At 53.7% G+C, this 10,791-nt stretch overlaps 1 long non-coding RNA gene across 1 annotated transcript; it reads left to right on the forward strand.

Annotated features, from left to right (window-relative positions):
* The first annotated feature begins 1,222 nt into the window (after positions 1 to 1,222).
* On the forward strand, positions 1,223 to 10,129 carry LOC119934389. Its single transcript, XR_005452924.1, has 3 exons — positions 1,223 to 1,368; positions 1,622 to 1,978; positions 9,912 to 10,129. It is a non-coding gene; the product is annotated as an uncharacterized LOC119934389 (long non-coding RNA).
* The last annotated feature ends 662 nt before the right edge of the window (positions 10,130 to 10,791 follow it).

Genomic DNA, 10,791 nt, shown 5'->3' on the forward strand with positions numbered 1-10,791 from the left:
ACACAGTAAGCGCTCAATAAATACGATTGATTGATTGATTAAGTGGCTTGCCCAAGGTCACACAGCAGACAAGTGGCTGAGACGGGATTAGAACCCACATCCTCTGACTCCCAAACTCTTTCCGCTAAGCCAACGCTGCTTCCCAATGGTGTTTCAGTACCTATTCTTCCTCCCATTTTTACTGTGAGCCCCAGTGGGGACCTGATAATTTTGTATCTAAGTCAGGGTTTAGAAGAGTGCTTAGCACATAGAAAGCACTTAACAAATAATTAATAATAACAATAACAACAAAAGTCATATTTCCCAGCCATCCCTCCTCCCTAATGGCAGGGTTGGTGTGCTGTTCTGGTCACTAGGAGATTCTACTCAGTTTGGCCCAAAGAGGCTGGGCCTTCACTGCAAATAAAGTGTAGGAGCAAACCAATTATTCAGATAATTCAAGCAATCCGAATAATTGCTTCAATCATGCACTTTGCTCTTCCCTGAATTGTCCAGGTGGTTTGTGGAACATGGATATCTTTAGTCCATAACCCAGAATCCATGGATGGCAGGTTGGGGGGCTGTCCAAAGGGCTCAGGGGATAATAATAACAACTGTGGTATTTCTTAAGCACTTACTCTGTGTCAGGCACTGTACTAAATGCTGGAGTGGATACAAGTATATTGGATTGGACACAGTACCCATCCTACATGGGGCTCAGTCTTAATCCCAATTTTATAGATAAGGTAACTGAGGCACAAAAAAAGTGATTTGCGCAAGGACTCACTGCTGACAAGTAGCAGAGGCGGAATTAGAATCCAGATCCTTCTGACTCTCAAGTCCATGCTCTAACCACTAGGCCATGCTGCATCTCCAGTCTCCTTGTCTCTCCCCAGCCACGAGAACACCAGAGAAGAAGATTCCATGACCTCCCTCCAGGACTTGGGCTTGGTCCCAAGCATTCCTCATTACTTTTAAGAAGTTCTTCGTGGTGTCTAACCTAAATCAGTTCTGTTGCAACTAAAGCCCTTCCCCTCCTGCTCTGCCTTCAGGGTAGAGAAGCACAGCTGGTCACCATTCTCCACGGAAACTCGTCAGCGCGGGTCTGGAACAAAGCAAGAAAATTTGACGATTGTTCCTGTGTAATAAAGGACTGACACAAACCCACCCTTTTCCTAGGGCTTCTTTCCCGGCCGTCCTGGAGTTCTATACACGTGTTGTTATGCTTTTTTTCCCTACCTGGGATCTGTAGGTCCGTAAAGGACTCGGAGAATCAAGGAGTGGGTCGCCCTGCAGAGAGAAAGGATTGGGGGAAGGAAAGGGGAACGGCGGTTTGGGAAAGAGAGAGGGGGTCGAGAGAGAAGGGGCCAGAGACAAAATGGGAGCGAGGTGAGTAGAGGGAAAGAGAAAGGAGACAGAGTAGAGGGTAAGGGGAAAAGACATTTCGAGGGAGAAAGAGGAAGAGGAGAGGAGGGAGGGATATAGAGGGGAGATGGGGAGAAGATAGAGGAGGAGACGCGCAGTAAATTGATGGATTGAAGGGGGGAGAAGGAGGCGCGGGAAAACGAGGGACGGGGTCTCCGCCCACTCGCCACCACGATGTCGGGGGATTGAACAGTGGGCTGTCCCCTTTCTCTTTCAGCTCCCCCTTCCCCTCGTCCAACTTTGGCCCCATCTCGTCGTCCCTTTTGTCGCCTCCGGTATCGCCTCCGACATTGACCCTGCGCAGAGCGAGGCCATAAAGCCCCCGGCCCATGGGGACAGCATTCAGAGTGACCACGAGGCGGCCCCGGGGCTGGGGAGACAGACGGAGCTCCCTCCCTCCCTGGCCAACCCACCCCACCTCCCACTCCGGTCTGGGGGTCCCGAGAGGAGCCAGCCCCTGGCCGGGAGCGGGGGGGTGGGTGGGTAGCCTCGGTCCTAGTCGGGCTGGGCCTGATCGGAGGCCTTTCCAGAAGCCGGGCGCCTGGTTTTCGTGCGGAGGGAGACGCCGAGGCAGGTAGGAGACGTCGGGGGCTGATTTCGGGTTGAAGGGAAAGGAGCCTGGGGGATCATCCTCAAATTTCCTCCGTCTCTTTGCCCCCAGACCTCTCAGAGCAAGGAGGGTCTCAGGGCCGGCCCACTTCCCAAAATGTGCAAGGCAAGCTCGGGGCGGTGACCTGCATCTTTCCCAGTTTTCATGGATAATGGTCTCAAGTCGGAAGCTTCGCAAGCCGCCACCTCGCTCCAGGCTGGCATTTCCCCAAAACAGTGAAGCCGGCCAAGCCGATTACTGGGGGGAAAACGGAGGCCCTCTGGGGTCCTCTGCTCCACGACCTCTCCCAAAGGGCCGAGGGAGGGAGGGAATCAAGGGCCAGAGCGTGGATTTCCCCCTCGCTCCAATCCATCCACGCTGGTTCGCTCCACAACTCGACGGCGTCCCTCTTTCAACCAAGCTTCCTCCCCCTTGCCCCTGGCCGATCGGGAAAACGAATTCGGGTTATTCCCGGGAAATCCCACTTTCCAGTCGGTGGTTATCTTCTTCCAACCCAATCTAACTGGGGACCTCAGTGACCTCCTCCAGTCTGGGGGATCCACGGGAGAAGAAAAACGTTGGACTCCCAGCCCCGACTCGGAATCCAGCCCGGATCATGCATGTGTACACGTGTGTATGTGTGTCTGTATGTATATGGGTATGGGTAAGGCTGTGGATATGGATGTGTGTGCACACTTCTTCGTGTGGGGGCTGTGAATATGAGTCTCATGTGGGACAGTGATTGTGTCCGATCCGATTACCCCAGAGCTAAGCACAGTGCTTGGCACGTAGTAAGCACCTAATCAATACTAGAACTAAAACTTGATAAATACCGTGTGTGCACGTGTGTGCACACGCGGCCTAGACACAGCTCTATGAGAGAATGCGCCGCGGAGAGAGGGAGCTTTTGTTAAAGTTGTCCTCTTTCCACCTGTAGGGCCGCCTCGCCTTCCCTCCGACACCCCCGATCTCCCGCGACTTCACATCAGGGTTGAGCAGGCAGAAGAGAGTGGCGGGCCCGGCGGGGGGCAGGATCTGTAGTCGGTGGAGAGAAGGGGTGTCTGCTCCCCGACGGTGGAAGGTTAGGGTCCCTGGGGTCCGAGCGGCCTGCGCTGGCGGGCCTGGCTTGTTTCAAAGCTCCAGCTCCGTTGGGCGGGATCCCCCCCCACCACACCCCGCGGGGCCTAAAATTCAGATTCTGGTCACTTCCCTGGCCTGGTGTTTCCCCTTTGCACTCAGAGCGCCGGTTCTGCACCCCGTTTTCTCCCTTTCTGCCTCCCGGCTTTCAGAGGGACAAGTTTCTTCCCCTCTCCCCCGGCACTCCGCGCCCTTCTCCTCTTCCTCACTCCCCCTACAGCCATTTCCATTTTGGCTGCGGCAGCGAAAAGGACAAGAGTTTAAGTTTCTTCCGATACTCAAATCCGGGCCCCGACCCCGCCTTTCCTATCCGCCAGTTCCTCCCCACCTCCCACAGCCACTTCCACGTCACCGCGTTGGTGTCGGACGACCGACGACTCTGCTATCTGAAAAGCTTGGGCCTTGGCAATTATCCGAAAAATTCGACCTGCCCGCATCAGTCAGGACCCCTAAACGTAACCGATTATTTCTGGTTTCAATTATCCGGATTATCCCTTCCCACCGCAAAAGGCAGAGAAACCTTGAGGCCAGGCTCGGGTTAATCCCACTAATAAAACCCGGCTTTGGCCCCTTTTTCCCGGTCAGGCAAACGGGGAGGAGCTCATCTCTCGCAATGGGAGGGTCTCTTCCCATTGCTCTTAAAGGATCTCAGGCGGCAGGCTTATCCGCATTTTCGGAGCCCGGATATATCAGGAAAAAGAGGGTCAAAGCGATGTTGAAATCAGAGTGTGGTCGGCGACTAATTGATCCGAATACTTTTGTAGTAAAAACTTGGCTGAGGGCTAGCCGGGACTGTAAATTGCCTAACAAAGCGCAGGAAACTTGATTTCTCCAGAGAAGGCTGCGGGCGGACTTCCCTTCCTTGCTTTCTAGCCCCCACCCCATCTATATACCCCACCTCCCTCCCACCCTGCTTCGTCCGTTCCCTCCGGCCTCGAGGTTGGAACATTGGAGGGGCTTGTGTTAGAGAAGCAGCGGGGCTCATTGGAAAGAGTACGGGCTTGGGAGCCAGAGGTCACGGGTTCTAGTCCTGGCTCCGCCACTTGTCAGCTGTGTGACTTTGGGCAAGTCACTTAACTTCTCTGAGCCTTAGTTACCTCATCTGTAAAAAGGGGATTAAGACTGTGAGCCCCACGTGGGACAACCTGATCACCTTGTATCCCCCCCCCAGCGCTTAGAACAGTGCTTCGCACATAGTGAGCGCTTAACAAATGCCATTATTATTATTAAGCCAATACAGGAGTTGAGGGTCCAGGGGTCCCTGGGGCCCTGGCCGCGGAGGGGGACGGGGAAGTGGGGGAAAATAGTTGGGGCAAGGAAACCCCAGCGCCGAGCCCCCCAAGATTTTGGGCAGTACATCTCCTCTTTACTAGATCTCCACCTAGTGAAGAATCCACGAAACTCAGCTCCTCGAGCAATCCGGCTCTTCCGGACTCGTGCTCCTCGGAATCTGTAATCTGCAAATCCGATAGTCTTAACCGTAGGCTAGGGGCTGTTTTTTCGGGTCAGAAGTCCTCAAGCAAGTTTGCTAGTGAAGTACATCGCAACGACCCGATTCAGCACTTTTAAAAACCCGGAGATCTGAGATCCAAAGCACGTTTTACCGGATCATGAATCATCTGAATCCAAGCCACTCTCCCCCTTCTCTCCCTTCCAAAGTGGGTCCCTCCCCTTGACAGGTGAAGATCCTCTTTTTACCCTGTGGACTCCTCCTTCGGGGGGCCGGGGCCGCCGCCGGGGAGGGACCGCAAGCCGAACCTAGTGGACATGAAATAATTACAGTAAAAATTTCCAGTCCTTGAACAACCTGTCAAGTTTTCCATTATCACTAGCAGGGGACGGGCTCGGCGCCGGCGTCTAACAGGATTGGTTCGGCGCCGGAAGATGCCGGAAGAGTCATTTTTTCGACCCGATAATTCCCAGAACCCTGGTCCTTTAACTTAAAAAGAAAAAAGAAAAAAACCGTTTTTTGTGTTTTTTTAATCTCCACCTCAGCCCGGTAGACAGGTCTGTAGCTCTTTGCCCTTCGCCAGTTCGCAGGGCACTTGGAGGGAGAGGAAAGGGGATACTTTACACCCAATTTTTCTCTCCGTCGCCCTCCCCCGCGGACCTTAACCTCCCGTTTGGAAGGCGGTTTCTCTGACCTGCTCCCCAAACCCCTGGCCCGAGGAATCTAGGGGCAGCTGTCGCAGCCGGACAGACTCGGCTCCTGCCCCTGCCTCCCGCGGGGGGAGGGCGAGGGATCATCTTTTCCATCAGACGCAGAGAAATATAGGTTGCTTCTGGAGGACGCCGCCGCTGGCGCCAGGCTCCCGGCGAGGCAGGCTTCGGAGGGCGATGGAGGAGGCAGGCAGGGTTGGCCCTGTTTATCCAGATTCTGGACCCATACTCGGGTCTCAAGGTCACCGGGAGCTTCCCATCTCCCGATGCCAGGACCAAAGGCTCAGGAGTTCCCCGCAGGGGGAAGAGGGAAGGGAAATCCAGGATGCTGAAATGGGGAGAGATGGGCCTCAAGGTGTTGTCTAGGGAAAACCAGTTCCCTCCTGGGAGAGGATTTCTGAGCCCAGACTCAGCAGCCAACTTATTGGGGCTCAGCAAGGGATAGATTTTGGTCCTTTTCCCCGGGAGCAGTGCCCAGACGGCTCTGACAGAGCTGGAGGTGGCCGAAGGAACAATGTCAAATCGTTTCGAGAACAAAACCCCGGCATCAGCTCCGACGACGGGAGAGGGTGACTCCGAGCAAAACCCGTTTTCGGCTGGAATCGGCAGGGATTGAGCCGAGGACAGAATGAGGTTTTATTACGAATTGATGCCCCGCCTCCGGACCCCCAGATCGAATAGGTAAGCGGCCCGGGGGGCCGTGAGGAGGTGGCTGGACAGCCAGGCACCTGTAAAGTCGCCCTGACGGCCCTATCTCCTGCGCTCCAGGTAACCGGTTGGCTTTTTTGCAAGAAGTAACTTTTCGGTGACGTGGATCCTGGGAATGTCTCTGGCTCTTGCTGGGCCAGACTGGTGTCTCCCCTTCCCCCCCCTCCCCTTCCCGCGAAAATCAAAACTGCTCAGAATCCGCAGTGTCGCCGCTCGGTTATAATGAGGGTGTCTGCATCCGCCCTCTGCCCCCCGCGCTATTAATCAGAGACCATTAGGCGCGGGAAGACTTTTAATTGTTTTGCTGGGGGAGCGAACTGTCTACACTATTAGCGCCGACAGGAGGTCATTGTTAAGATCGATTATTAATAATAATAATTTGGGGAAAAAAGAAATGGAGACTCCTCTGGTCCAGGAGGATACGGCCGGCGCCCTCCAGGCTTCGGGAGAGTTCCTTCGAAGCAGCATAACCTGATCGCTCCCGGGCTTCGTCCCTAGCCGGGACCGCCGCCACCCTCTGCTGTTCGAGAAGTGAGCGGATGAAAAGGCACCCCCCCCCCAAACAGACGGACACCGGGGCAGCAGCGGATGGACATTCGGGTAAGCAAGCGGAGGATAATCGATTAAATTATAGAAAGAGTGGGGAGTGAGGAGCACGTTGATAATACGCGGGGATTTTAAAAATAACTTCTGGGTGTAAATCAGGGTCGGAGTTCACTGTTCGGGTTTATTTGGGAATCCATCTGCACGGACTTTCGGTACGCGTGAACATAAATGAAGCCGCTCCAAAGTTCCTTTCGAAATACCTGCCTGGTCAGAGGTTATGCGGATCCTCTCTGCGATCTACGAAAACGGGTTCAGAAAATAGCCTCCGTGGCTCCGTGCCGGCGCGGACTCAGGTTCCCCCGGTGTTCTGATGTATCAAGCCTCCGCTTTGGAATCTGGAAAGCAACGGATTGTCTCGGTTAATATGGTCGTGATCTCCTGCCCCGTGCCGCGCCGAGACCTTTTCCTCCCAGCGGCCTCCCGGGAATCGGCCCTCGAAGAGCCGGACCCACGCGGGAAGACAGCCGAGTGGGGTGGCGACGCGCCCCGTGAGAGCGAAGACGAGGGATCCGGCTGGGCTTCCAGTCATCGCGGGCTCAGATCTCCAATCAACTCACTCCCTAAACATTTCCGGGATTCGCCTTGTCCCAACCACGGAAAGCCGACAATGGAGACATTATCCCGATCCCTCCCTAGGTAGAAGGGTGCAAGAGAGTCCCGCTCTCGAAAGCGCCCAACCTCCCTGATCTCCCCACCCTTGTTGGGTCCCTTCCCAAATCGGGACGAGTCCCGAGACCTTATTCTCCTGTAGGGTCCTCACGACCCCGGAACTCTATTTCGCCTGAATTTTCCGATAATTGTGGCCGATGGATAGGTTTGCTCTAAATAGAGTGGGGCGTTATGGGGGGTAGAACTCCCCTCAGCTCCATTCTTTTCCTAATTTTAAAAAAACCTTTAATTGGATCTTTGAGAACTTGCCACGGAGGATGCCCACCCCCGGACTCCTCGTTCCCGCAACCCTGGCCTCTTGTTCCACCCGGCCAGTTCTCCCCAGCCTGGCCAAGAAGAAACGAGAAGATGTCAGAGCAGCAAATCCGTCCCCATTTCCACATCATTTGCAACCCAACGACCTCAGAAAGGATAAGAATAAAAACCTCAGCGGGAGAGGCCTCCTCTTGTTTTTGAAGAATGAAAACTTGTGTGGATTGGTAGAGCGAATATTAGGTCACGTACAGGAACAAGTCAATATAACATGCTATATATACCGGGGCCTGGGCTGTCTGTCGTCTCCTCGTAAATACGACTTCGGTTGCCTGCGCCAGTTTAGTCGAGATTCATTCATTCATTCATTCAATCGTATTTATTGAGCGCTTACTGTGTGCAGAGCACTGTACTAAGCGCTTGGGAAGTACAAGATGGCAACACCTAGTGTCTGTTGTATGGAGAATTCGAGCCTGAAATGGGCGTTTGCGCTCAACTCTCTGCCAGAAAGATGATCCCAAATCCACGAAATTGTATAGTCTTCCCGCCTCCCCAGGACGATCTTGCTGTTGAATTGGGGCGATTTTCAAACTAACTTTTCAAGGTTGCAAAGTTCTTAAGTCCGTGAACCTGAAGAAGAAAAGCCCACTAAAAATCGAGCCAAATGAGCTACCGAATCTATTGACCCCTCAGATGCAATGGGTACATGGCGCGGCAGGGGCTTGTGTTGAAAATGTGCTCTTGGGAATGTCTCTGTGTGAGATAATTGGGTACACATTCCAGATAAATGCATCTTGCATTAGGGGAGAAGATCAGGGATAGTAAAAATAATGACACCTAGTTTCAATTGCCAATCTCTTGGCTACAGCCGCTAAAACTCTCAGTGGGCTGCAGCAGCAAAGCATCAAAGTATTTCAGACATAAAAGTATCGATTGGATCCCCTATTCCTCCTGATCTTTCAAGGGAAAGTGCATACTTAGACATGCAAAATCCGGTAAAATTTCTGGTGACCCTTGTGGGGTCAGGGCCGGTCGGTGGAAGCGGTTTAGGGGGGCCCCCAAAGGAAAGCCAACGGAGGCAGGCTGGCTGCCGTCCACACCTTGATTAAGGATGGGGGTCCTTGATCCCAGACATTAACTGTCCTGCGCCACAGAGCCATTCTCCCTGAGCCTGGCTTGGGTTCCCAGAATGCGCCGTCTGGTAGGCCCGGGCTGAATCCTTGGGGGAGGTAATTAAAGTCCTGGAGGACATCAAGACGCCTCTTACAGGACGGGAGAGGGGGGAGGGTAGACTAAGGGTTGGGAGTTTCAGGTTTCAACCAGACTCGCCCTCCCTCCAACCTGCCAACCGATGGGTGGAGGGCGTCTCGGCCGGACACTGTTTGACCTAGCTCACTCCCCTCTGATTCAGTGGAGTCCGAGCCGGTGGGAGGGACGGACAAAGAAGGTGGGGGAAGGACCCCTCCTTTCCTGTCTCAGGGTAAGGGCAGGAGACGGAGGGGGCTATCCAGCCCGGTGGTTGGCGGTGTCCGGGGGTGGGGAGAAGGGTTAAGAGTTTCCAAACAGAAAAGGAGCCAAAGAGGTGTGGAGGAGTAGCGTTGTAGTGCGGGGGAGGTCGTCCGAAGCCAGAGAAGGGGAGTGGACTCCGCCTTGAACTCCATCCGGCTTCTTAGAACCGGATGGGTCCCCGCTCCTGTCTAGAACGCGGGTCCCGGAGCTGCTTGGGATCGGAAGCGCTTTGACAGAAAAAGGAGGGGAGTCCTCCTTCCTCCCCACCCCCCACCCCCACACGCATACCTCGCCCTTGGGAAGGGGAGCGGCGTTTTCGGAAACACTAAATCAGCCTGCCAGAGCGTGGAAACCTAAGCGTGGACCCGCAGACGTCAATGGTTAGAGTCCTGAAAACCCAAGAATACGCTTAGGTCGCAGCTCTTGGGATATTTCATCATAAAATACTAATCCGTCTACCCGAAACTTCCGGATTATTCAAGATGAAGGGTGCCGAAGACCTCAGCTCTCAGTTATTTGCGTATGTAACCATGGCCTTATTCTCTTGGGAACGAAATGGCTGCAACTAACCAGCAGAAAGCAAAGTGACGAATTATCTGGTTAATTTGATCAATGTAAAAGCGAACCGGCCAATTCCAGTCCCAAAGTGGAATTTGTGTCCTGAATTACGCGGTTTGGCTGTTGCCACTGTGCAGAACAAACCCAGAAACGATCGACCGCGCCCTGGTTTTGTGCTGGTTGAGGCTCAGCCGTCCATCCGCCTTCCCCTACCCTCCGAGATTTACTTGATCTTTCTGCGGACGGCTTCGAGCGACCCCCCGGCCCCTAGTTCCGCCGCTACTGCCCTTCTCTAAACCGTGTTTGTCTTGCTTGACAGAGGATTCGAGAACGGAAACGACAGCGGGGAGTTGGCCAAAGGCGACCGGAGAAAGCAGAGCGGTCCTTTGCAGGCCCAGATCCTGGAGCTGGGGAAGGAATTCCTCTTAAGCACGTTCCTGACTCGCGAGCGCCGCCTAGAGATCAGCCTCAGCGTGAACCTGACCGTCAGACAAAGTGAAAATCTGGTTCCAGACCCGGAGAATGAAGTTTATTAAAAACCACCCTCCTTCAGAAGGGCCGGGGCTAAATCGGTGCCTCAGTTTCCCCTGTCTCAGAGCCCTAGGGATCCCCTGGGGAGAGGAGAGGCCGGATTTTTATTGTTTTTCTTCGTATAAAAGCGAGGGTAATAACCACTGGGAAGGGATTCAGATCTGATTTTCCCTGATCTCACCCTCCTCGGGCTCCGTGCCTATACCGCTAAACCGCTATACAGTAATCCGGATTAGTTAAACCCAGACATCCTTTATTTGGTTGGAATTTCGCAGGACGGGAAGGGAAAACCTACAATGGGTGGAAGATTGGGGGTGTGTGTCCTAATCCCCGAATTAATTTACTCTGACCTCATTTTACCCAAAATAAGGAGGCGGTTGGGACACTGAAAGGAGACAATCCTTTTTGAGGAAAACGAGGAAAATTATTGAGTTCTAAATAGTCGAGATTACCACATCTCCCACACCCAATTGTCCTGGTCAATTTGCAACCTTTCATTTCACTCTGAATTGTTTTCAGGCCCTCATTGCTTGGAAAAACTAAGGAAGGCTTGAGTGATTCATTCCAAGCGGCGGTCCCAGTAACCCCGGCACGTTTTTACGAGGTACTGAACACAGATTTTCTAACTCCCCAGACCGACTATGACCAGGTCTTGGAGCCTGCTAGCA

The sequence above is a fragment of the Tachyglossus aculeatus genome, chromosome 11 (assembly GCF_015852505.1).
Source record: "Tachyglossus aculeatus isolate mTacAcu1 chromosome 11, mTacAcu1.pri, whole genome shotgun sequence".
Classification (NCBI taxonomy): Eukaryota; Metazoa; Chordata; class Mammalia; order Monotremata; family Tachyglossidae; genus Tachyglossus; species Tachyglossus aculeatus.